This window comes from Rattus norvegicus, chromosome 1, assembly GCF_036323735.1.
Source record: "Rattus norvegicus strain BN/NHsdMcwi chromosome 1, GRCr8, whole genome shotgun sequence".
Classification (NCBI taxonomy): domain Eukaryota; kingdom Metazoa; phylum Chordata; class Mammalia; order Rodentia; family Muridae; genus Rattus; species Rattus norvegicus.
The window spans coordinates 240,398,446-240,426,403 of record NC_086019.1 but is presented as its reverse complement, the minus strand read 5'-3'; the positions used below and the strand labels follow the sequence as shown (position 1 = coordinate 240,426,403).

The window sequence follows — 27,958 nt, the reverse complement described above, 5'->3', positions numbered from 1 at the left end:
AAAAAAAAAAAAAAGAATACAATCTCTGTTTGAATTTCTCTATCACTGACTCCCTCTGCAACTTCAAAAGGATTCTTGGGATGTTCCTACCCCCTTTCACATAATTATGATAATCTTTTTATAATTGAAAATATTTGTCATACAAAATATTCTGATTATGGTTCCCCTTCCTCCAGTCCCCTCAGATTCTCCCCATCCCCCACCACTCAAATCAGCACCCAGATAATCTTTCTAAAGTCATCTCAGCAACCAGAAACCGCAGGGCCTCCTTGCCAAGTAGTGTAATGCGTTCTTGGGTTCTAAAAATGAGGCTGTCGATATCCTTCGGGGATCACGTTATTCTACTCACAACGGATACTCATGTGCCAAGCTTTAACCTACTTACTCATTACATCCCTTGTATTCTTCCCATTTTATAGATTAGGATATCGGGACTCAGAGACATCAGTAGACCACACAGAACATTGCAAACCAGAGTTTACTGAGGTACTAGACGCAACCAATCTCTGACGTCACGGATGAAACCAGGCAATGTCATTTGTGTGCAGTTTTGTCTTTGCTCAGAATGAAACACCCTCTCCTTACCGATTTCCTGCATGACCCTGCCTCTGCCCTCTCTAACCTCATTTCCCTCAGCTTCCACACCCATCATCTCCGAGTAGCTCGTACTCACTAAGTACTTTCCGGCCTCGGAGGCTTCCCACAAATTTCTCCTTTAATATGGCTTCCTACTGTTCTGCCTGATTAGCCTCCACACTTCAGGTCCCACCTTACGTGTCACTTAAGACTAATACAAGCCTTACATAATACTCTCTCTCATATACTGTGGGGCTCCCTAACAGTGCTTACCATGACATCATGATTCAAATCAGCGATGGTTTGTCTAGATGCTTACTAGCATCCCTGATGCCATGTTGAATCCATAGTATGCCTGATAATAAGTATCAGTAGCTACTGGTTAAATAAGTTAAATAATGGAGTCAGGGCACATCCTGGGTATGGCTTTGGGGGCATAAAAAAGATTCTATTTAAGGCTACTGGAAATTTGTGATGCATGGTTGCCTTAAAGGTACATTTAAACATTTAAACTTCTCTCTTCTCTTCACTACAATCCACTCATAGTGGGCAAGAGTGGGTAAAGTCAGACACACTGAACAGCCGCATGAACCAGAGGAGGAAAAAAACAAAGGTCTGCATTTTAAGGGCCATAATTTCTTTTGTGCCAGTTCATTTGTGTATTTTTAGTTGGTTGGTTGACTGGTTGGTTGGTTGGTTGGTTGGATGGCTTTTTGGCTTTGTTTGTTATTGGTTTCGTTATTTTGGTTTGTTGTTATTGGTATTTGTTTTCTGAAGCACAGTTTCATCTCAAACTCATGCCTCAACCTCACCAGTGTTGGATATGTTCCATTAACACATCCAGCCTGGTCATTTGTGTCTCACTCTATATGGCTAACATTATCAGGCCCAGCCTCTTACTCCTCTGCCCCCTCCCCAAAGAACTGAGAAGGCAGTTTAGACTAGGGAGTCTTAATCTTCGGCATGCACTAGGGTCATTGGGAGGGTTTTTTCTGGGCTTCATCTACAGACTGTCAGCAGTTCTGTGTGGATCAGCAAGTCTGGGAAGGGGGAGGCTGATCTCACTGGTCTTTGGATCACATTTTGAGCCGCACCATGAGTGGTTCTGGTCCCTGTTGCCTGGAGCCCACAATTACTGAAATAGGGGAGGTTCTGGAACTCCGTGTTTCCACCAATTCTCACTAAAGTTTCAACAACATCTGCTTTCAAATTTGGCTGCACATTGAAACTCCCTCGGGAGTTTTAAAAACTATTCATTGCAGTGTCTCTCCTCTTGGAGTATAGCCTGAACAGGTTTAAAGCTTCGAGGTGATTTGAATACATCTGAAAGCTGAGGGAATATTGACCTAGATTATGGATCAACATAATGGCCTTGGGGTGAACAGGAGAGCCTCTTAGCCCACAGATTGAGGGGGTGTGCCCTCAGTTCCTCATTCACAAGGGTCATGATAAGGCATTAGAATCTGCATTCTAGTAAGCTCTCTGCCAACACTACTCTGAGACCCGCTCGCCCAAGTTGAGCAGAAGAGAGCCAGCCAAGTGGGACAATGCCTCTCAAATCAAAGTAGTCATAGAAACCATTAAGGATCCTGTAATGTGTTCTGGTTGTAACAGATTTAGGGGTGAGGGGTGTTAAGACTACATTTCTGAGAAGAGACTGCACTCTGCACACATCTCTGACGCCAGAGGAAAACACCAAACGCCATCTGGAACCCTGGTGCACGGAGGCTCCCAGAAAGGGCGGCGCGGATCTTCCTGGTTGCTGCCTCCGCGGAGAGCTCGTAGGCAGCACCCCACGAGCAAACTTGAGCCTCGGGACCACAGGTAAGACCAACTTTTCTGCTGCAAGTGACCTGCCTGGTGAACACCAGACACAGGCCCACAGGAACAGCTGAGGGCCTGTAGATAGGAAAAACTACACGCCCGAAAGCAGAACACTCTGTCCCCATACTGGCTGAAAGAAAACAGGAAAAGAGGTCTACAGCACTCCTGACACACAGGCTTATAGGACACTCTAGCCACTGTCAGAAATAGCAGAACAAAGTAACACTAGAGACAATCTGATGGCGAAAGGCAAGTGCAGGAACCCAAGCAACAGAAACCAAGACTACATGGCATCATCGGAGCCCAATTCTCCCACCAAAGTAAACACGGAATATCCAAACAAACCAGAAAGGCAAGATCTACTTTCAAAATCATATTTGATCAGGATGCTGGAGGACTTCAAGAAAGATGTGAAGAACTCCCTTAGAGAACAAGTAGAAGCCTACAGAGAGGAATCACAAAAATCCCTGAAAGAATTCCAGGAAATCATAAATAAACAAGTAGAAGCCCATAGAGAGGAGTAACAAAATCCCTGAAAGAATTCCAGGAAATCATAAATAAACAAGTAGAAGCCCATAGAGATGAGTCACAAAAATCCCTGAAAGAATTCCAAGAAAACACGATCAAATAGTTGAAGGAATTAAAAATGGAAATAGAAGCAATCATGGAAGAACACATGGAAACAACCCTGGATATAGAAAACCAAAAGAAGAGACAAGGAGCTGTAGATATGAGCTTCACCAACAGAATACAAGAGATGGAAGAGAGAATCTCAGGAGCAGAAGATTCCATACATATCATTGACTCAACTGTCAAAGATAATGTAAAGCAGAAAAAGCTACTGGTCCAAAACATACAGGAAATCCAGGACGCAATGAGAAGATTAAACCTAAGGATAATAGGTATAGAAGAGAGTGAAGACTCCCAGCTCAAAGGACCACTTAATATCTTCAACAAAATCATAGAAGAAAACTTCCCTAACCTAAAAAAGAGATACCCATAGGCATACAAGAAGCCGACAGAACTCCAAATATATTGGAACAGAAAAGAAACACCTCCCGTCACGTAATAGTCAAAACACCAAACACACAAAATAAAGAAAGAATATTAAAAGCAGTAAGGGAAAAAGGTCAAGTAACATATAAAGGCAGACCTATCAGAATTACACCAGACTTTTCGCCAGAAACTATGAAGGCCAGAAGATCCTGGACTGATGTCATACAGACCCTAAGAGAACACAAATGCCAGCCCAGGTTACTGTATCCTGCAAAACTCTCAATTAACATAGATGGAGAAAACAAGATATTCCATGACAAAACCAAATTTACACAATATCTTTCTACAAATCCAGCACTACAAAGGATAATAAATGGTAAAGCCCAACATAAGGAGGCAAGCTATACCCTAGAAGAAGCAAGAAACTAATCGTCTTGGCAACAAAACAAAGAGAAGAAAAGCACATAAACATAACCTCACATCCAAATATGAATATAACAGGAAGCAATAATCACTATTCCTTAATATCTCTCAACATCAATGGCCTCAACTCCCCAATAAAAAGACATAGATTAACAAACTGGATACGCAACGAGGACCCTGCATTCTGCTGCCTACAGGAAACACACCGCAGAGACAAAGACAGACACTACCTCAGAGTGAAAGGCTGGAAAACAACTTTCCAAGCAAATGGTCGGAAGAAGCAAGCTGGAGTAGCCATTCTAATATCAAATAAAATCAATTTTCAACTAAAATTCATCAAAAAAGATAAGGAAGGACACTTCATATTCATCAAAGGAAAAATCCACCAAGATGAACTCTCAATCCTAAATATCTATGCCCCAAATACAAGGGCACCTACATACATAAAAGAAACCTTACTAAAGCTCAAAACACACATTGCACCTCACACAATAATAGTAGGAGACTTCAACACCCCACTCTCATCAATGGACAGATCATGGAAACAGAAATTAAACAGAGATGTAGACAGACTAAGAAAAGTCATGAGCCAAATGGACTTAACAGATATTTATAGAACATTCTACCCTAAAGCAAAAGGATATACCTTCTTCTCAGCTCCTCATGATACTTTCTCCAAAATTGACCATATAATTGGTCAAGAAACGGGCCTCAACAGGTACAGAAAGATAGAAATAATCCCATGCGTGCTATCGGACCACCACGGCCTAAAACTGGTCTTCAATAACAATAAGGGAAGAATGCCCACACATACGTGGAAATTGAACAATGCTCTACTCAATGATAACCTGGTCAAGGAAGAAATAAAGAAAGAAATTAAAGACTTTTTAGAATTAAATGAAAATGAAGATACAACATACCCAAACTTATGGGACACAATGAAAGCTGTGCTAAGAGGAAAACTCATAGCGCTGAGTGCCTGTAGAAAGAAACAAGAAAGAGCATATGTCACCAGCTTGAGAGCACACCTAAAATCTCTAGAACAAAAAGAAGCAAATACACCCAGGAGGAGTAGAAGGCAGGAAATAATCAAACTCAGAGCTGAAATCAACCAAGTAGAAACAAAAAGGACCATAGAAAGAATTAACAGAACCAAAAGTTGGTTCTTTGAGAAAATCAACAAGATAGATAAACCCTTAGCCAGACTAATGAGAGGACACAGAGAGTGTATCCAAATTAACAAAATCAGAAATGAAAAGGGAGACATAACTACAGATTCAGAGGAAATTCAAAAAATCATCAGATCTTACTATAAAAGCCTATATTCAACAAAACTTGAAAATCTGCAGGAAATGGACAATTTTCTAGACAGATACCAGGTACTGAAGTTAAATCAGGAACAGATAAACCAGTTAAACAACCCCATAACTCCTAAGGAAATAGAAGCAGTCATTAAAGGTCTCCGAACCAAAAAGAGCTCAGGTCCAGATGGGTTTAGTGCAGAATTCTATCAAACCTTCATAGAAGACCTCATACCAATATTATCCAAACTATTCCACAAAATTGAAACAGATGGATCACTACCGAATTCCTTCTATGAAGCCACAATTACTCTTACACCTAAACCACACAAAGACCCAACAAAGAAAGAGAACTTCAGACCAATTTCCCTTATGAATATCGACGCAAAAATACTCAATAAAATTCTGGCAAACCGAATCCAAGAGCACATCAAAACAATCATCCACCATGATCAAGTAGGCTTCATCCCAGGCATGCAGGGATGGTTTAATATACGGAAAACCATCAATGTGATCCATTATATAAACAAACTGAAAGAACAAAACCACATGATCATTTCATTAGATGCTGAGAAAGCATTTGACAAAATTCAACACCCCTTCATGATAAAAGTCCTGGAAAGAATAGGAATTCAAGGCCCATACCAAAACATAGTAAAAGCCATATACAGCAAACCAGTTGCTAACATTAAACTAAATGGAGAGAAACTTGAAGCAATCCCACTAAAATCAGGGACTAGACAAGGCTGCCCACTCTCTCCCTACTTATTCAATATAGTTCTTGAAGTTCCAGCCAGAGCAATCAGACAACAAAAGGAGGTCAAGGGGATACAGATCGGAAAAGAAGAAGTCAAAATATCACTATTTGCAGATGATATGATAGTATATTTAAGTGATCCCAAAAGTTCCACCAGAGAACTACTAAAGCTGATAAACAACTTCAGCAAAGTGGCTGGGTATAAAATTAACTCAAATAAATCAGTAGCCTTCCTCTACACAAAAGAGAAACAAGCCGAGAAAGAAATTAGGGAAACGACACCCTTCATAATAGACCCAAATAATATAAAGTACCTCGGTGTGACTTTAACCAAGCAAGTAAAAGATTTGTACAATAAGAACTTCAAGACTCTGAAGAAAGAAATTGAAGAAGTCCTCAGAAGATGGAAAGATCTCCCATGCTCATGGATTGACAGGATTAATATAGTAAAAATGGCCATTTTACCAAAAGCGATCTACAGATTCAATGCAATCCCCATCAAAATACCAATCCAATTCTTCAAAGAGTTAGACAGAACAATTTGCAAATTCATCTGGAATAACAAAAAACCCAGGATAGCTAAAACTATCCTCAACAATAAAAGGACTTCAGGGGGAATCACTATCCCTGAACTCAAGCAGTATTACAGAGCAATAGCGATAAAAACTGCGTGGTATTGGTATAGAGACAGACAGATAGACCAATGGAACAGAATTGAAGACCCAGAAATGAACCCACACACCTATGGGCACTTGATTTTTGACAAAGGAGCCAAAACCATCAAATGGAAAAAAGATAGCATTTTCAGCAAATGGTGCTGGTTCAACTGGAGGTCAACATGTAGAAGAATGCAGATTGATCCATGCTTATCACCCTGTACAAAGCTTAAGTCCAAGTGGATCAAGGACCTCCACATCAAACCAGATACACTCAAACTAATAGAAGAAAAACTAGTGAAGCATCTGGAACAAAACACCAATGGCTTATGCTCTAAGATCAAGAATTGACAAATGGGATCTCATAAAACTGCAAAGCTTCTGTAAGGCAAAGGACACTGTGGTTAGGACAAAACGGCAACCAACAGATTGGGAAAAAGATCTTTACCAATCCTACAACAGATAGAGGCCTTATATCCAAAATATACAAAGAACTCAAGAAGTTAGACCACAGGGAGACATATAACCCTATTAAAAAATGGGGTTCAGAGCTAAACAAAGAATTCACAGCTGAGGAATGCCGAATGGCTGAGAAACACGTAAAGAAATGTTCAACATCTTTAGTCATAAGGGAAAAGCAAATCAAAACAACCCTGAGATTTCACCTCACACCAGTGAGAATGGCTAAGATCAAAAACTCAGGTTACAGCAGATGCTGGCGAGGATGTGGAGAAAGAGGAACACTCCTCCATTGTTGGTGGGATTGCAGACTGGTACAACCATTCTGGAAATCAGTCTGGAAGTTCCTCAGAAAATTGGACATTGAACTGCCTGAGGATCCAGCTATACCTCTCTTGGGCATATACCCAAAAGATCCCCAACATATAAAAAAGACACGTGCTGTACTATGTTTATCGCAGCCTTATTTATAATAGCCAGAAGCTGGAAAGAACCCAGATGCCCTTCAACAGAGGAATGGATACAGAAAATGTGGTACATCTACACAATGGAATATTACTCAGCTATCAAAAACAATGACTTTATGAAATTCATAGGCAAATGGTTGGAACTGGAAAATATCATCCTGAGTGAGCTAACCCAATCACAGAAAAACACACATGGTATGCATTCATTGATAAGTGGCTATTAGCCCAAATGCTTGAATTACCCTAGATGCCTAGAACAAATGAAACTCTAGACGGATGATCAAAATGTGAATGCTTCACTCCTTCTTTAAAAGGGGAACAAGAATACCCTTGGCAGGGAAGGGAGAGGCAAAGATTAAAACAGACACAGAAGGAACACCCATTCAGAGCCTGCCCCACATGTGGCCCATGCATATACAGTCATCCAATTAGAAAAGATTCATGAAGCAAAGAAGTGCAGACCGACAGGAGCCGGATGTAGGTCTCTCCTGAGAGACACAGCCAGAATACAGCAAACACAGAGGCATATGCCAGCAGCAAACCACTGAACTGAGAATAGGTCCCCCGTTGAAGGAATCAGAGAAAGAACTGGAAGAGCTTGAAGGGGCTCGAGACCCCATATGTACAACAATGCCAAGCAACCAGAGCTTCCAGGGACTAAGCCACTACCTAAAGACTATACATGGACTGACCCTGGACTCTGACCTCATAGGTAGCAATGAATATCCTAGTAAGATCACCAGTGGAAGGGGAAGCCCTGGGTCCTGCTAAGACTGAACCCCCAGTGAACTAGATTGTTGGGGGGAGGGCATCAAGGGGGGAGGATGGGGAGGGGAACACCTATAGAGAAGGGGAGGGGGGAGGGGGATGTTTGCCCAGAAACCGGGAAAGGGAATAACACTTGAAATGTATATAAGAAATACTCAAGTTAATAAAAAAAAAAAAAAAAGACTACATTTCTATAGTTGATACCTTTGCTGCTAGGCCAGAGACTACATTCAGCAGAGAGCATTGAATCATTTAACTCTAGTTCTAGATGGTATGGATTCTTAGTCAAGGCAATCTCTACTCATCCCGCACCTTGGGATGTACCTTCACAGCCTCAGGTGTTAGTAGTGTTCTTTTCCATGCTATTGCTCTCTCTCTCTCTCTCTCTCTCTCTCTCTCTCTCTCTCTCTCTCTCTCTCTCTCTCTGTGTGTGTGTGTGTGTGTGTGTGTGTGTATCAATGGCTTACAGAGTATGGATGCTGGCCCAGAGTAGGATGTAGCTGTTCCCATGACCTTATTCCTCATGTACCTCATGTACTTTTTTGGTGTGAGTATAGCCTTTAATGGTTGATTGCTCATGATCTCTATAAACCTAATCTATCTATCTATCTATCTATCTATCTATCTATCTATCATCTATCATCATCATCATCCTCTCTCTGTCTCTCTCTCTGTCTCTCTCTCTGTCTCTCTCTCCCTGTCTCTCTGTCTCTGTCTCTGTCTCTGTCTCTCTCTCTCTCTCTCTCTCTTTCTCTCTCTCTCTCTCTCTCTCTCTCTGTGTTTGTGTGTGTGTGTGAGTGTGTGTGTCCAACAGCTTTCATGTGGAAGTCAGAAAACACCTTGAAGGCTTCAACTCTCTGCCCCCATCATGTAGTTTCCCGGAATCCAGACTCTCAGGTTCGGAGACAAGCCCTCTACCCTCTGAAGCATCTCGTTGACTCCCAAACAGCCCTCCTGCTACCATGGTTTGTAAGGAAATAATAAGGACAGTGACTTGAGTCAACTGTTTACCACACGTGCCTTTATTACCATACAGTAAAAAAAAATTAATTCAAACACATGTCATGGCATGTTGTGCAACATTTATTGATCATAGCAGTAACCTGTACTCCTAGGCTAGGCTTCATGGCTGGCTACACATGTAAAATGGATGCCTGTTCACAACTTAAAGGCATCAGAGGAAACACTGGCATTAGAGCCATGGTAAATTATCTAATGCACTGATTTTCTGTAGTCCTGAATAGGTGAAGCTGTGCTTGCTGTTTGAAAGGATCTGTCTATGTACCTACCCTCCTTATTTCCACAGTGGGATCTCTGAGAGACAGTGGGAAGAAAGGTGCATGGAGACAAAAATGTGATTTGTATAAACAAGATAAATCCATTACATACTCCACATTAGATGCTGGACACGTTCAAGTTTCAAAGAAAAGGAAGAGAGGGAAAAAAAAGCTAGATTCAGAGGTAATGCAGCAAATCCCACGCCGCTGGCAGAGTGGTGGTACCCCTGGAGGAAAAGGCAGGAGCGGTGGAGGGTGGATTTTAGCACGTCTTGTGTATGCTTATTTACGGTGTAGCACTTCACTGGCTGCACACTGGCGAGCCGGGGAGCTTTGAAGAAAAAGAATGCGCTGAGAGGTTCATGACACGCTGTTAAGAAGTTTGTGATTGGACTCGGGAAATCAGACGGATCTCCAAGGAAAAGGGACTATTTCTGAGCCGTTGTGCTTAGAATATTTTTGAGTCCCGGAGCAGCTATTTATGTGAAGGGGGAGTTGTTTTTGTCTCCAATCCAGGTTCTGACTTACGTGTAGTGAAGAAGCCACTTTGCACAGCAGACCTGAAGTCCCTGGAATATCCATGACGTCACCTTTTTTCTACTGATCTCCCTTTGACTGCACAGAAGCAGGCTATTAGCTTTGTGCTGTTTGAGCTAAATTCTCCCACATGTAGCTAGCAATCCAGCCAAAACAAAGTCAGCAGGAAATTTCACACTGGATGCTCAAGGTGCTCCCGGTGTGGGAAGATGGAAAGATCAGGTCTGGATGCTTGATTTTGCTAAGGATCCAGACAGAAAGAAAAGGCATCTAAGGTGGGATGTGGGGCTGCCTAGAACATACTGCTTCCTTCCTGTCTCCTAGGCAGTGAGTGGTTCATTGCTGTACATTGTCACCTTGTATTCCCAGGGCTTATGTGACATATGTGAATACAAAAAGCACTCTGCTCCATTTCTGGTGGTGAACCAAGGAGACCTTGCTCCAAAATGACAGAGGAGCCATTTTAAGATATGATATCATAAAAGATAATAATATCTGAAAGGGGGGAAATGCATGAACACAGGGTAACACATCAGTAGGCGAGCACAGGATAAATTTGTGGTTCAACCATTTATTCCATTGCAGATGACAATTTAACTCTTTGGATCCCAGAGCTCCTCCTATACCCATGCAGTGTGAAGAGATGATTACGTAATCTGCACTGCCGGTTGAATTGGGAAAGTCTGAGGACTATCGTTGGTAGCTAGCTATGATCCTGAAGCTTACACTGAGATCACTGGCCTGCAATTCTTCTCCCTACCAGCCCCATCAGCCCCATAGAAACAGGAAGGTGCAACCCTTGCCCCCAGATCTATTGAGCTGAGCAAACAATGGGGCCTGAGCACTCACACTGTGAAAGACTATTTGGAGAAAATAAGGGGCGGAGACCTTAATGTTCTGCTAATTAATCAAAGGCAGCAACTGTTGCTGCCTCTCCAGCTTTCCTCAGAAAGGTCACATGGGTGATGCTACATTTTCAAGCCTGCACCAGTCAAGCTCTAAAATGGAAAAGTATTTGTTTCATATGAGCAATTTTTTTCTTCTTTTGTGCTGCTCTCTCCACTGTGGGAAAATGAACGTACTTTCAGTTACGCCTGACATCTGACCACTGTACTGATCACGAGGACACTGTGGTAAACCACAGGCCCACTTGAAAATATCTCTCTTAGGCATGGTTCCTGTGCTTTAGAGGGCACCATCCCTGGCTTTTGGTTGTGGCGCTAGTCTCAGCTCTGGCTTCCTCCCTAGGGGTTCCACGTTCTCTTTCTTCTTCTACTGACAATGAGTTGGTCCCAACCACATGTCTTCCATTGAGCCAGTTCACAAAATAAGTGAAGTGTAAAAATGGCGGCCATCTTCCCATCCAAAGCCTCAAAAAGAGCTCTGACTGTACATGGCACCCTTCTAAAAGTGAAACAAGACGTGAACACATAAAGATGGGCCCAGGAGATGGCTAGGTGGCTTGGAGCACTTACTTCGTAAATGTGAGGACCTGAGTTCCAATCCCCAGCACACACATAAAAAGCTGAATGTGGCCAAGTGGACCTATAACTTCAGCGCTGAGGCAGGGGAGGCAGAGACAAGAGAGGGGATCACAGTGGCTTGTTGGTCAACAGCCTTGGCAAAACACAAAACAGCACCGGTTCGGTGAAAGCTCCTACTTCCGGGGGAACAGAAATAGAGGGAGATGCATGTCTACACAGATGCAAGTGTGTGTGTGTGTGTGTGTGTGTGTGTGTGTGTGTGTGTGTATGAACGCACACAAACTTGCAAGGCGGTAGGTGGTGGGTGATGGTGTCTTGAGGCCTTGATTAATATTGAGATGATTTACACATACTCCCTCTGTCTGAATCATCTTGTTTCTTGTAGCTGTTTTACACTTCTGGGATCTTGCCATCTGCCCACTCTCCAGAAACACAGGAAAGCATTTTAAAAAACAATGGCTTTGGGGGGAGGGGGTCTGGAGATCCAAAAACCTGTCTTTCTTTCACACACCCCCTCCCACCCCTGTTGCTTACTGCTGCTTTCCTGGAGAGAAGGCAGTGTTGTTCACGCTGCACTGGACTTGCCTCCGAACAACCCTCCTCCTAGTCCCTTCATGTCACCAGTCTGAGGAGAAAGAACCCTGCACACAGATGTGGCTGCCCGTTTGCCTAACTGGGAGGGGGGACGAGACCCTGGGTAGTTTGTCCTGCTTGGATCCGATGTGTGTCACTGGAATATAGGTCAGCATTTTGATGGATAGGTTGAAGTGGGCCAGAAGCGAAAGGACCCCCGAGGTCCATCTAACCCCACTCTACTGTCTTCCTGTCCAGAGCAAGTTAAGCCCCCAGTGGTGCTGAAAGCACCAGCAGCAGACGGAGCCAGTCTTTACATTCTGCACACAAATTCTGTAGAAATCTAGAGCTCTGCTAAGGCTTTATCTGTCTGGGCTTGGGCCAAGCTTCAGGCTGCAGTTCAGCAGGCCTGGTCAAATGCATTTGCCAGCTGTTCACACTAACCTTGATTTTTTTTTTCTTTTATTTCCCCAACGCCTGATTTAGATAGCAGAGTGGCCAGGTGACAGGCATGTAGTGTGATGCCTAACTGGAGAGATGAAAGGATTTTTAATTACTGTGCAGTTTGGGTGGAAGCAGAAAACACAGGGAAGATCCCCCCCACCACACACACAGTGAACTGAAACAAGAGAGTGCTACTGGTCTTGCCTAAAGATTATTACTTTAAAGGGATTTTGGCAAATGCTTTGGGTTGTACACAGGCTTGACAACTTCTCTTTCCCTCACAGTTCATAGAGGGACAAAGATATTAAATAAAAGCAGATTTTTCTTATGATTTAAATGTCAATGTGCTGATCCCAGGTAAGAAGCATTGCTGAGCAGACCGACAGAATGGCATTCAGGTTTTAACTTTGGGGGAAATGCAAACTCCACTCACCAAAAATATTCCATTGATCATTCAGCGTCTCTGAACGGAGTATGCTCAATCCATATCACAACACTCCAGGAATCCAACGTGTGACTGATTGTCCTTTGTCTGAAACAATGAAAATACAAATGGATTAGGAGAGGGTCTTGTGAGGCTCTGAAAACTTCAGCTAGTAAGCAGAGCTTCAAGGAGAATGAGATGTCCTTTAATTAGGTGGACACTGGATGCCTCAGTAAGAATCCTGCAAATGTGAATTTATCATTTGCCAAATGGGTGTGTTTGTGTTTTCCTGTCACGCACATCATGTCTAAGTATTTGTTCTGTTTCTGACACTAATCCAGGCAGTTGTCCACACATCATGTGATTCAGTTCTTACAAGAACCTGGACGATCAGCTACCCCCCTGACCATTTTGCTGCAGAGACTTACACAGATTATCGCCCTACTGGAGGACTCCTTTAGAGATAAGATATTCAAACCTACCAAAGAATAAATAAATAAAATAAAACTGTTGAGTTTCACAACCACACACTGTCTCTTATAAAGAGTGGCTTATTTTGTGCTCATCTAAGTCAATTGTTAGGCCTTAATTTCCTACTTGAGAAAACCTATAATCTGTGACAAAATTTTCTTTACATTGTTTACCTACAATATTTTGACAAATGATGGTTTAAAATGTATTCGTGTTGATCATAACACATTGTTATTCCTTCTGATTTAAATAATGTGTGAGTTTATAAGCAAACCCTTAGATCTGAGTGTTGTATAAAGTTCACCAAAATGTCCAGATATAGAATAACGTGCAGTTGGTTTGAGACAGAGTCCACTGTGGCCTGCGCTGGCTTCACACTCATTAAGTAACATAGTTTGGTCTACAATTCATAATATTCCTGCCTCGGATAGGATTATCATGTTCTGGGATTATAGATGTCCGTCATGCCCAATCTATAGCCTGGACCACATAAGAAGAGATATTTGCTTCAGAAATTGTAAAGTTCACGATATTAGCATACAAATGGTGCAATCCTCATTCAAGCTCCTGTTGACAAGACAGGCAAAAGGAAATGAATAGCATCTTACCTAGGGTTGGTGGACGACACTTCTTAAAATAAAAGAAAGAGGCCAGGTGTCACCTTTATTCTAATATTTGTATTGCCTTCTCAAAAAAGAGAACTTACAGGGGATGAGAAAAATTAGTTTAAAGTCCCAGAGATACAGAAATTAACAGTGGATGTACTGGTCCACAGGGGCCAGGGGCAGGCACCACCAAAGTATGATGAACAATGGAAAAGGTAAGATGCGTGGGCAAAAGCACGGAGAAGGAAGTCTTCGCTATAGAGAGAGCGAGGAGGAAAGGGCCAGGAAAACCCTCTCAGGAAAGGAAAACTTGAGCTGGAATTTCAAAACTGAGTGGAAAACAGGAGGAGGAATGAGACCTCTACACAAAGGCACAGAGTACACATCTGCCTGACATTTGAGGGCTGGGAGGAATGTGATGCTGTTGGGAGTGTAACAGGAAGGGCAACCAGAGGGAGAAACTGACTGCAAAGGCATGGGAGCTCCGATGTGACAGGAGACCATCAGTGGGGTTTTTTAAGTGGATTTGAGTTTCCAAAGATTGCAGCCACTGTGGCGTCAAGAATCAATGGCCGATCATCTGATCAAGGAAATAAAAAGTTAATTGTTTCCCCCACACCTTCCCCCTAAAGTAATCAAACAGACAAATTCTTGGCATGGTTGATTTGTTAAGAGGGAGAAATAAACGGTCTTAGATATGAAAGAGGACATCGAGACAGAAAAGGTAAACATTTAAAAAGCCAAACAGAGTCATGGGGACAACTCTAGGCCAATGTAGTTGGAACCTTAGATACACTGTGTTGTTTGTTGTTCTGTGGGGTTTGGTTCTTGAGGCAGTGTCTCCCTATGTAGCCAAGGCTGCCCTCGGTTTTACATTCTACTGCCTCAGCCTCCCCAGCTCTGGGATCACCTCGTGCTCCACCCGGAGCCCAGCCGCCCTGCCCAGATTTTAGAAAGCAGAGATTATGGAAATTAATTTAAAAGAACTTGATTCTACGGGAACATGTAGCCCATAAGGGGGCGGGGTAGAGGGGGATATTATATCCAGAGATAGCTCACATAATGTTCATTCTGGAAATTAAAAGAGGAAATAATAGCCTTCGTCATTTCAGAGAATAGAGGAATTTTTCCAGATATATTAAAGCCATCACAGTATAATGTCAAAGTCAGGTAAGGACAGAATGAATGAGAATCAATCCCATATATGGACATATGTGCAGAAATGCCAAATATTTGCAAGCAATCCAAGGTGCGTATGAAAATATCATACAATGAGTTTTAGGTGGCATCTGAGGGTTGCTTAGTACCAAAGCATCAACTATATGAGTTGCTAACCAAACTAACATATTACATATAGAAATGGTCAGGAAAATCCTACCCCAACTTGTAATGGGGAAAAAAAAAAAACAACCTTACCAGCTGGTATGACTCATGCTTCTATGATTTATTAATTATTAAATTTTAATTTAGATTTTAAAAATCGAAGATTCTGTCTAAGGGGAAAGCACAGGTTTGAGGAAGAATGAGAGTGAGACAGAGAGATTTGAAACAGGGTCATCGTCATCGTGGCTTTCCCAGATGCAAAGAAGAAGGTGTCAGTGGCTGAAAAGAGGCACAACTGAGAGCAGGCTGTAACACTGATGGAGGAGGACGGTTGGTGGAGAGGAGTGGTTAATCGGATGGAGGAGGAGGATGGGTGGGGAGAGGTAGTTGATTGGATGGATGGATGGATGGATGGATGGATGGATGGATGGATGGATGGATGGTGGTGGAGGAGGAGGGTTGATGGGGAGGGACAGTTGATTGGAGGAGGAAGAAGATAAGGAAGAGAAAGGAGTCTATTAAGACTCGGGACTCACAGCTTTCAGGACGAGGTGGCTGGATGGCTACTCGCTAATTCAATAAAGCAAAATAGAAAACACAGTTTAAAGACTTGTCTGAACTCAGCAAGGCACTTAAAGGGGAGCACAATCACCACTGAAGAGAACTGAGCATTAGTAACCGGAAAAAGTAAGTCACACACACACATAAAACTTTGCCTTCCATGGGATTCAGCTAAGGATTCAGCTAATGTTAAGAAAAAGAGTGAGCAGAAAGGGGCAGGTAGCAAACTGGGCTTTTTTAAAGACTAGACCGACAAAGACTCACCACTTAATAGATGTTTGCAGAACTAACCCACAGCTATTAGCACCTGACTCACTGAAGAAATCAGAAAGGAGACGAGAAACCAAGATGCCGGGATCACACAGGTAAGAGAGGAAGTGTCGTAAAGTATTATATAGAGAATTGTGCCCAATAGCAATATAATTGGTGATTAAAAATATTTTAATATTAAAAACAGAAAACAAGGGGAAGATACCTTTATCTTCTTAAATCCTCTTCCTTAATACACTTCTTCTGTTGTTTTGGATGGCTATTGTTAAGAAATTTGCCTTGAAACTTTGGCTTTCAGTTAGAACTCATGGTGCTTCTCTGTAATTCCAACTCCTTGGAGCAGGAGGAAGGAGTTCAAAGCCCATTTGAGTAATTTAGTGAGACCCTATCTCAAAATATTTTTTCTTGTAAGGGCTGGGAGGTATCGTTTAGTGTTGAGCAGTGAAGCCTAACATGCATAAGTCTCTATCTTCAGCTCTTGGTACAAGCTTCCCAGTAACTCATCCTGATTGTATAGCAGTTAGTACAGTGGTTAGTACTCAGTAACTCACCGTGATTACATAATGGTTAATGCTCTCATGGCCATTGTGTATTGGCTAGTACTTTGCATTGTGGCTGCAGCAATCTTGTCACAAATACTTAGCACGACATATCATGTAAATGAGTAAATGACACTCACCAGTGGTGGCATCAGTTGCTGAGATGCTTCTGTTAGTAACAAGACCAGCCTTCCTCGGTCTGAAAATTCTGATGTCACTTGGCTTTAAGAGGTTGTGAGGAGAGCATTGGAACAATGATGACCCAGCTAGAGTTAGGACAACTGTTTCATAACTGCCTGTTGCTTACACTCAGAATTTTGGGGACATCAGATTTCAGATGGTATTAACCAGGGCCAAACTCAGGTCAGAGGGAGACTATACTAGAACCCATTGCCAGGAGCAATCTTTGCTGATCCAATCCAAGTAGCAAGATCCACACCAGGACAAAGGAACTTTTGAAAGGCACTTGAAAAAGAGTTCAGTTACTCTGCGGTTAACCCATCAAAAGCATCCTCCTGTAACCCAGAGGACACCAGGCCTCGACATGTGCTGGCCATTTGGAGAGCAGATTCATACAGAACAGATCAAACATTTCAGGAGAGCCTCTTGCCTTGAAAATATGCAACCTTATGAAAATCATTAAGCTATTCATTGATATTTATTTGCTTATGCTGAACTTGGAGCACCACAACCCGGACGATGAGGATCAGAGCTGATGACCCAGTTCAGAAGCCCTAGTTCAAGGAAGGATGAGGAGCCTCCTATGAGGACATTCCCCCACACACACTTGGCACAGGAAGACTGCCTTGACCTGTGTGTTGGGTTAATAGTCAGCTAAGGCTTCTTAGAAACCTAGAAATCCCCAAGGCAGTTGGAGAATTTCCATAGAACCAAGAAAACCCTTGCAATCTCAGGGCCTAAGCAGAAAAAAAGTATTTCCAAACATCTTCCTTTCTCCCCTGTGGCACTTCATATGACTTGCTTCCAGCCTTGTAAAACTGGGTAGCTCCATGGAACACCCAATAATCTTTCGTAAGGAACCAAAACTCTTTATTGATGGTTCTGATTCCATGACTTGGAAGTGAACATAGAGTGAGTTCATTTTGCACATTGGGTGTTAGCAGGTGATTGCAATTAAGCCAGCGGTTCTCACCCCTCTTAATGCTGCAACCCTTTAATACAGTTCTTCATGTTGTGGTGACCCCCAACCATAAAACTACTTTCGATGCTATTTCATAACTGTGATCCTGCTACTGTTATGAATTATAATGTTAAGCATCTGATACGCGACCCCTTTGAAAGGGTTGTTTGACTCCCCAAAGAGTCCACACTCCATAGACTGAGAACCAATTCTTCTAAATCAAACTTTTAAATCCAGCGTGGTTTGTGTCCAGTGCAGATACTCAAGAAATGCTTATAGACTGTTGAATTCATTAGCTGATAAATATGCAAAATACAGTCTGGTTTGTATTGCAGGCAGCTGATTTGCTAGGAAGCTATGCCTGCCTGCCATCATATAAATTAAAAAAAAATAACTCACTCCACACATATTTTTTTGAGATTTATTAAAATCTCTGTAGACCCACCAGAAGAGGGCATGGGATGCCATTAAACATGGTTGTGAGCCACCATGTGGTTGACGGGATTTGAACTCAGGACCTCTGGAAGAGCAGTCAGTGCTCTTAACCGCCAAGCCATCAATGCAGCCCTCCATATCTATATCCTAAGAAAAATCTTCCCTGCAGTCTTCCCAAAATTCTCCTCTGTTATCTTCAGGGGAGCAAGTATCATTTGGGCCAAAATTGTTCATTGGCTTTTTGTTGTTGTTTTTTAATCAAGTGTATGCACATGCAGTATATGTATGTTCAAGTATATGTAGACCTACTTGTATGGAAATGTGTGTGGCCACCTGTTGGGGATGGACAGCCTTGGGGCTACTTTGGCCTCCATTTTCATGTGGTTTCTGGAAATGGAATCCAGGTTCCCATACTTATAAGGCAAGCACTTTATTGACTGAGCTATCTCTCCAGCCCTTCCATTAACCTTTAGAGAGCTCCAACTGCATCGTCCTCGAAGAGAGATACTATTTTGTTCATTAATTTACATTTAAGGGAAGGCAGTGCCTTCTTGTTCCTACACACATTCTTGCATGAAGCAGGTACTAAGTGACTATCTGTTGGCTGCTTGATTTATTCACTGGCAAATACTAAAAGTGCAATCTGGCTTTTACCACATGTCAGTTACATTTGCAATACAAAAAAGCACCACTCTGCATTTTTTCACAGGCCTGCCTTCTTTGAAAGAATCATTGTTTTAGAATAGGTTGAAATTAGCTTGGACCTCAGTATTTAAGAGGGAATAGTATTCATTGTGAAGTGAAATAACATGATGCTATCACTACACATATTGCAATGTTACTCTGACATTTCTGTTGCTTGACACATGTTGGTTAACTCCCAGAAGGCCCCAGGACAGTCATTTCTTTAGTAGATTTGGGACCTTGGATGTGGTTGTTTCTGTAGTAGAATCACTGGTCTGAGTATAGTCATTTCTGTTGTGGAAGTCCAGGCTTGAGTATGGCCATTTCTGTTGTGGATGTTCAGCCTTGGATATGGTTATTTCTGTGGTAAATGCCAGCCTTGGGTACGGCTATTTCTGTAGTAGATGCCTAGCCTTGGTTATGGTTATTTCTGTAGTAGATGCCTGGTCTCGGGTGTGGTCATTTCTGTGGTAAGTGCCCAGCCTTGGGTATGGCTATTTCTATAATCTAAAAGAACTAATATTTGATGGAAGTTCTTGAAGAAAAGAATAAATTCACAGACTTTATTACTAAATATTATTATGATTCTAATTTATTATTAGTTATCATTAATTTCATACTATATTTAACTTTTGCAACACACTTTATTATAGGTCTGGACACATAGGGGAGAGTGTATATGGAATTTGGTATTATCTATGGTTTTAGACATCCAATTGTGGAGACAGAGGGAGAAAGAGAAAAACAAATTTTAAAAATCTGTTAAAACATCTAAATATATGATTTAATGACTTGCAAACTATCAACATAGGCAAGCAACACATCTCAATAAAGTCCATGCAAGAGAAAAAAAAGCAAGCATAACTTGAGTATCTTTTTTAAGCCCTTGCAACTGTCAATGACTACTTTGCCTTGTTCCATCTCACTCCCTTATAAACATTAAAGCTTAGAGATAAGATAGCTCTCTACTCAACTGTGCTTCAGTGGGGTGGCTCCTGCAGGAACAACTGACTGCTCTTGAGCCATTGCCTCAGGCTACCACATATGGACTCACTGTGGTATTGACCCAGACCAGCAAGCCCAGTCTGCTGTGTTCACACTGAGGCTTGCCCGAAGGTAGCTGCTGAGCCAGTGAGCTATAGCAGCCTTGTGGACTAATAGCTGGATACCATTTCCCAGGGTATGAGGAAACTGTAGCAGGAAGAGATGAGGGATCTGTCTGAGAGCCTGCTCAGCCCCTGATCTGCACCACCACCCCTGACTAACATTTGTGTTCCGTGGCCCTTGGCGTTTCCTCCCTGTTGGCAGCACAACCCTTTATTTTCACCTGCAGGTTAAAGAAAACATTTTCCATCCCTTGAGGATTAGCTGAAAAGAAAATGGAGCCATCAAGGCTCGTCTCTCCCTATAATCTTTTTTTTTGCTGAATCAGGAAACAGTTGCTTGGGCCCCCAAAAGGCAGGCCATCCCTTCCCCCCTTTACCAAGACTTCCTCAGCTTGGAAAGTCCTTTCTGTTGGAATTGTGCCCGGCTGCCAGAGCCCCTACCTCTTTTTTAAAAGAGCCAGAGCCTTTTTTTTCCTTCAGAACCTAAAGACACCATTAAGTACATATCAGCTGTTATCAAACAGTGGTACACACAGAGCGCCAGAGCATTGCAGAAACTGTGCCCTATATGAAGGACTTAACATAATAGGGTTATTTAGCATCAATCAACACCTTAATGTTCTATTTAAAGACCAGAACTTCCCAAAGAGGTGGTAGACATTGGCCGGATACCACCACAAAAACCAACAAACTAATAAAACACAACAAGAAAATAATAACAAAGAAAGAGAAGAAAAGAAACGAAAATCTTGCTGTTTGCTGTGCATACATTTTCAGTAGAGTGGATGTGATACCCTTGGCTATATATTAGTCCGTGGTTAAAACAAGATCTCCAATGGGCACATAGCTCTCAGATGCAAAACCTGATTTATAGTGCAATCTATAATGATAGACTTTCATTGTTTAACCAGACAAGTAGAGGAAAGGAGTGAGTAGTCACACAGTTAGTTCATATTGGTTCTATAGAAGCAATAGAATGAATGAATGTTGTGAGGGAGGATTGATGGGTGGTGGGATAGCTCAGTGGGCAAAGGTGGTGTCATGGAACCTTTCCATCTGACTTTAATTCCTGGCACCCAGATGGAGAGAAAGGACTTTGCTCTCCCTCTCCACAGGAGCTGGAGTGTATGCAGACCTAAAACTGTAAATAAAATAGCATGGGATTTCCTAGGTTGGCTTACCGGCTGGGTAGTCCAACACTGCCATCTGCATGATGGAGAGACTGAATACCTGTAGCTACTCAGTCATTCGAGCTACGTACCTCAAGGGCCCAATCTGTGCTGAAGGTTTAGAGGCTCCTTATATGACCTTGGTCTTCAGCCACAGCAGAGGACTGAAAGAGCTGGGATTAACATCAGGTGGCTTCTGCTATGAGCAAAGAATGGCGTCAACAGTGACAATAAGGACCCAGTGGCCAGTAAGAAGCGAAAGGGGGCAAACAGCACTGCCTTTCCCTCAGACATCTTCATTTCTGGACCCAGAGCTGGGCAGGATCTCCCTTCAGTCAGTCCTCCATGGAAATGCCCTCACAGACCTGAACACATGCGTATTTCAGAGACTGTTCCAACTCTAATCAAGTTGATGATCAAATTAACCGTTATACTGAATGATAAGAAAAACAGTGCCTCACAGAGAATAACTGGGGAGAATGCTGTAGTGTGCTGGTATTCCACCATACAACTGGAACAGATCCTGTGTCAGGAGGGGTCAGGGAATGGGGTCATATCAGTTGTCCTGACTACCTTTCTGATGCTGAGATGATAATTCAGAAAATTCATACTCACTCATACTGAGAAAATCACACAGCCCTGTGTCTGGCAACATGGCTTTGTTGTTTTGCATTAATTTCCCTCTTAGGCATTGGCATCACCCAGGACAGAGTTGGTCACATGTATCTGCTTACCAATTATGGAATTCACTTTGGATCTACTTAAAGGCTGAATTGGTCTTATATGACCTACAAAGGCAGAGTTGTCAAATATGCCTCTGTTCTATGGCCATCCTAGGGAAATGTCACTCGCACTGCATGGTGAGTCTTGAATGTCTCTGTAATGGCTAAGCTTGAGTGTTCACTTGTTTGAATCTGAAATCAACTAAGAGACACCTCTTTGAGAGGGACATGTATCTAGAAGGATTAACTAAAGTGGAAGATCCTCCCATGGCATGAGTAGCACCTTCCAGCAGTGACCCAGGTATAAAGAGGTCTGAGGAGAAAGCAGTATTTGTTGTGGCCTGCCTTCCCTTCTTGCTGGTAAATGCATCTACTGTGTAGCTGCTGGTCTAGTTATCAGAAGCTTTCTAATGTGGACTAAAGACCAGGGTCTCTCCAGAAATCTTCCAGGTCTGTAGTAGCATGATAGGATTACTGAGATACCCAGCATTGAGGACTGAGAAACTGCAGGGCTTCCACCCTCTCCAGTGTGCAGAGAACCATTATTAGACTACTCATACCGCGTGCGCGTGCGTGCGTGTGTGTGTGTGCGTGCGTGCGTGCGTGCGTGCGTGCGTGCGTGTGTGTGTGTGTGTGTGTGTACAGTCTAATAAGTCTGTTCTTGGAATTATGTTTATTCTGCCAATGCTATTATTCTCCTATAGGACCCTGATTATTATAGCTGTTTATGGTATAACTGCACTAACTGTTTCTTTTCTTTTCCTTTTTAGATAGGTTCTCATGTAACCCAGGCTAACTTTACAATCACTATAGCTGAGGATGTCCATGAACGGCTGACACTGCCTCTGTCTTCGGAGTGCTGGAATTGCAGGTCTGCACCTCCATACCTCACTCATTAACTGTTTCTGATCTCCCCTTGGGCCATTTGTCCTCGTCTTGAGCATCTTAAAACCTTTAGCTCTTCTGGGACACCTGTTAAGCCTATTGTTTTACTATGTGTGTGTCTTGGTCCTGTTAGACTTTAAATCCTTTGACAGGAGAAATCAGTTTTATCTTTATAACTGCTATAGACTGAGCAGGGGTTGTTGAACCTGCAAACTCAATAAGAGTGTGTTAAGGACCGGGAAGATAGCTTAGTCAGGAAGGTGCACGATTTGCAAGCATGGAGAACTCAATTTGGTCTCCAGAATCCATGTATAGTGACATGTATCTAGAATCCCAGCACTTGGGAGGTAAAAGTAGGTGGATTCCTAGGCCCACTGACCAACCAGTCCAGTAGGCTTAGTAAGCTTCAGGCCAGTGAGGCACCCTGTCTTAAATTTTAAAAGGTAGTGCTTGTGGGATGAAACCCAAAGTTGTCCTTTGGCTTCCAAAGTTGCACACCCACACAGACCCACATGTGCATGTATGTCCACATATATGCACATCCACATATACATATACTCCCACAGGTACACCTGTAAGCACATACACACAGATGTGCACACACATACACTAAAACATCTGTTGAGTTGTAGTGGTGAGTGGAATCCTGCCCCACCCTTAGCTACCAGGCCTTCAGCCAGCTTCAGGGCTCCAGAACACAATAGGTCCCTGTATTCACCGCTGTGCACGCCCACTGACATACGCTCGCCACTTGCAAATATTGGAGATACTTAGTGGCTTCGTTTTTCCGAGGCTCCTCTGACAGCTGGCCTGTTGCTGCTTATACAGGCACTACCTAGAAAGACCCATGTATTTCTTCAGTAGATGGCTGGATTTGTTGTGCCAGGGACCAAGAGAAAACACAGGGGCAAGCAACTAAGTCTCTGTGCTAGCGGTGGACTCTCAGACATGCAGATGAGAGAGAAGCCAAAGGGCTGTGAGAGGGAACCGAAGCCTCCTCCTTCCTCTTCCCAGTTGCACTTCCTCTCCTTCCCCTGCACCCAACAGCCAACATGAAGCTACAGAGATTGGAATTCAGTCCTAATCCCCAGGGAGCAGCAGCCTGCATTGCAGGGAGGTCAGGGTCTAGGCTGGCTGACTCCCACTTCCTCTTGAAAGATGCCCTGGCTGCAAGATTCTGATGCTTTCTATTGAATACAAATTGTCTTGACGAGTTTCCGGGAATTTCAGTGGAAAGTTGATTCCCCTCAGACCCTCAAGACGTTTCCCTGAATCCTGAGGGGATTATTAGTATCACTGCTGTTACTATTTACAAAGCCCACAACCTTTAAAAATATTTCTTAAAGGAACAATGTAGAGTGAACAGCCTGTAGACCATGCCTAAGAGTCTGCCCTTCATTAGTTAAGGATAGAGCTGGTGATTCTGAAGGAAGGGAATTAATTGGCTTCTCAGAGGCCTGGCAGGGTTGTCAGATTTGGCAAATAGAAATTCACGATGCCCAGTAGAATCTGAGTTTCAGGTAAGTAATGAGAGGGCAGAGTGAAAGTGTGTCCCACATGTGCAGTGGGATATACTTGTGCTAAAACAGTAATGGTTTGCCTGACATCCAAGTGTGCTTGATCTTTTATTTCATCACCTCGCTCTAAACCTGGGAGAAGGCAGATCAGTAAATAGATTTCCACCAACAGATGCTCCCTTAGAAGCCTTGAATGAATGGTTTTAGACCTTTCACTCAACGCAGGGTTTCCCCTGGAGTGGGAACTCAATGTTATAGGAAGACTACTGGCAGATTGAACATTGATGAATGGTCAGCTCCGTTCCTGCCCTTGGCAGCCTGGGGGTAGCAAAGTGTGCCCCTCTGTCAGTTGCAGAGGAAAGACATTTACCCTGTTGGTGTGCCTGTCCCCTTCCTTCAACACGATAAATTGTCTCTCTGGTTCCCTAGAGATTGGCTTTTGCTAACGGCCTGTTGACTGCCATCCAGTGTGGCCTGCCACTTGCAGAGGTGGAGGGGCAGGACTGAGTGGTAGAGTGAGGAAGTAGCCTGGGCTACTGGTTTGGATTTTCAGGCTCTGCCACTTCCTACCCATGAAGCGTTATGCAAGTTGCTTACTAGGCCTGGATCTCCAGCTTACTAGGCCTTGATCTCCACATCACTAAAATGTAGATTGCTTGTGAGCTGCGGAGAGTACCTGGAGAATGGAGGCTCTTTAGTGTTTGTCAGACTTCCTGACACACAGTGTCACCCTGTCCTCTAGTAAACACTGTTATTACTACTCTCTCTTAGTACTTCAGATTTAACAAGTCCCACCTGTGCCTGTAACTTAGAATTGTAGCAATTGTCTTAGTCATTGTTCTATTGCTATGAAGAGATGCCATGACCTTCTAAAAGAAAGCATTTAGCTGGGGCTTGCTTATAATTCCAAGGGTTTAGTTCATGCGTGCAAGCATGCATGGTGCTAGAGAAGTAGTTGAAAGTCCTACGACTGGATCTGCAGGCAGCAGGAAGAGACAGATACTGGGCCTGGCTTGGGCTTTTGAAATCTCAAAGCCCACTCCCAGTGACTCACTTCCCTCTACAAGGCCACACCTACTCCCCACAAAGCCACATCTGCTCCTAGCAAGGTTACACCTACTCCAAAGCAGGGCCACACCTCCTAAATCCCTCTAAAGTAGCACCACTCCCTGATGACCAAGCATTCAAATATATGAACCTATGTGGGCCATTCTTATTCAAACCACCACATGTAGGAACATGGGTTCTATAAGAGTATCAAGTCCAGGAACAGCAAGGAGGGACCCCTTGATTGGAAAATGATTTCATCTCTCCTTAAGGGCTCTGTTCCTTTTTCATTTCAGCTGCTATGCAGATAATTGATTCTACAGTCAATGATCAGAGAACGGGGGTGGGGGGATGGGGGGGCGTGTTTCTTGGGTTTCTGTCTCTAATTACCTACTTGTCAACATGGGTGTGGTGGCCATCTGTGTGGACCTGCTATCTAGCCACCAAACAGTCTAGTTTTGTCTCTGTTTGTATGATAAAACATACCAACAAAAGGCAACTTGAGGGAAGAGTTCATTTCAGCTTATAGGATATAGAATACAGAAAGCCAGAGCAAGAATTTAAAGCAGGGATCTTAAGCAGAAACTATGGAGGAATGCCGCTTGCTGGCTCATACGGAGCCAGTTTTCTTAAACAACTCAGGACTGCCTGTCTAGCGAATGGTGCAGCCCACAATGGTTTGGCTCATGACCAATTAACAATCAAGATAATCCCCAATTAGACAAAACCACCAGCCAATCTAATCTGGGAAATCCCTTGGTTGAGATTCCCTTTTCTGGTGACCCTAGGCTCTGTCAAGTTAACATTTTAAGCTGACAAGGACAGTCTCCTCCTAGAAGTTACACTGATCCCCTCAGATCTGACGCTCCAAGCCTATGGCAATCAGATCCCTGGATTAAAATGGGTGTAGAGGTAGGCAGGTGGCACCAGGAGAGATAAACCCCAGGTCTCACTCAAGAGATTCAAAAACTTTCAACTTAACCCTCTGACCTGAGCAAGGAAAGGGGAGTCTTGGAACCACTACAGGTTACTTATGAACACAAACATGAATCTACTCAAGAACAGAAGGGGGAGGAAAGGAGACCAAGCACAAGGAGGCAGAAGCATGAGGTCCTGTGGGGTCTCTCCAGCTCCTTGATCTGTCCCAACAGTGCCAGGTGGCAGGTCACATGCGTGCCACCCTTCGCTTCACTGCTTGTATAGGTTTTCCTGCCATTTGCTGATCAGTGTGACATATCTCAATGGCTGTCAATCACTTGGTGTCTTGCCAGTGCCTTGGTCTTCGAATCTGCCCTTTGTAGCTCCTGTCGCTCTAAGCTGGTCTCAGCTTGCTCATTTCCCAGTGGTTAGAGGGGTTGGCCTTAAACTATTACCAAGGGCAGCACTGCTACTCTAAAGTGTCACCTTTAGGAAATAGAATATTCTGTTGATGATTGCTGTACAGAGGAGTGCCTGCCACCCTGTTAATAATTTATAGTCATGGGATCACTCCACACACCCATTATACAGAAGAGGGAACTGAGGCTCCATTACCAAAGGCTTCCATAAAAATATACCATAGGCTGGATTCTATAAACAACAGAGCTTTGTTTCCCCACAGTCTCTGAAAGTGGAAATCAGAAATTACAGTTAACAGGTAAAGGTGGGTTGGGTAGATCTTCTGTATCCCTTCTACCTGGTTTCTGGTGCCTTCACATGACCATACGTGAGTCTGAATGCCTCCTTGGAGGAGATAAGATGCTGTGCTTGGGGCACAAGTAGGGACCTCATCTAAACTCAATTTCCTGTATGGCCTTACAAATACAGCTACATAATTAGGTGCTTACGATTCTGGGACTTCTGCATATGAATTTCGAGGGGACACAGTTCAGCTTCTCGTGGATGGATCCAGTTTCAGCATCGTAAACTGTGAATTATGATCTCCACATAGAGTCACATAACTGAAGGTGGAGGTAACAGTAAACATGGCAACACTGAAAGGTTTTCTGAACTCATAACAACTCAACTTGCAGAACCAAATGCATAATGAATCCGAGGTGTCTCAGGCATAGGCTACCCATGCTATACCATGTGACTTCACGGCAGCCTCGATCTGAGTGCTTTTCACTGAGCATGTTCACACACCACACAGCAACAGTGAATGGTGCCTGACATCCCTCAGCTCATATGTAAGACTGTTACACATTTATGAATCGCAGTGTTTTGTACTGTGCATACAACCCCATTTGCTCTTACAGCAACATGATGGCTTAGTTACAGAAAGGAAAAGACTTAATCTCACTTTTGAATTTATTCTCAATATTATTTAAAATAAAAATACTTTAAATGTTCTTTAATATTTAACACCCTGCCTCAATATGTATCAAGTTAGTGTATCTTTGTATTGTATTAGAATATTTAGTTTTAAAAAATGCAGTTTGAGCTGCTGGCTTAAGTTACACACACACACACACACACACACACACAAACACACACCATTAGATGAATTTTGGCTTGGAATGACGGTAGAATTTCCAA

General features: G+C 43.0%; 1 long non-coding RNA gene across 7 annotated transcripts in view; it reads right to left on the bottom strand.

Moving 5' to 3' along the window:
* LOC102548095 (uncharacterized) overlaps positions 1–27,958 on the bottom strand; it is an 86,452-nt gene that overhangs the window by 39,469 nt on the left and 19,025 nt on the right. For all 7 annotated transcript variants that reach the window (XR_010063235.1, XR_010063237.1, XR_005499650.2 and 4 more), the window contains one exon: positions 12,976–13,074. This is a non-coding gene — a long non-coding RNA (uncharacterized LOC102548095). The remainder of the gene's footprint in view (positions 1–12,975; positions 13,075–27,958) is intronic.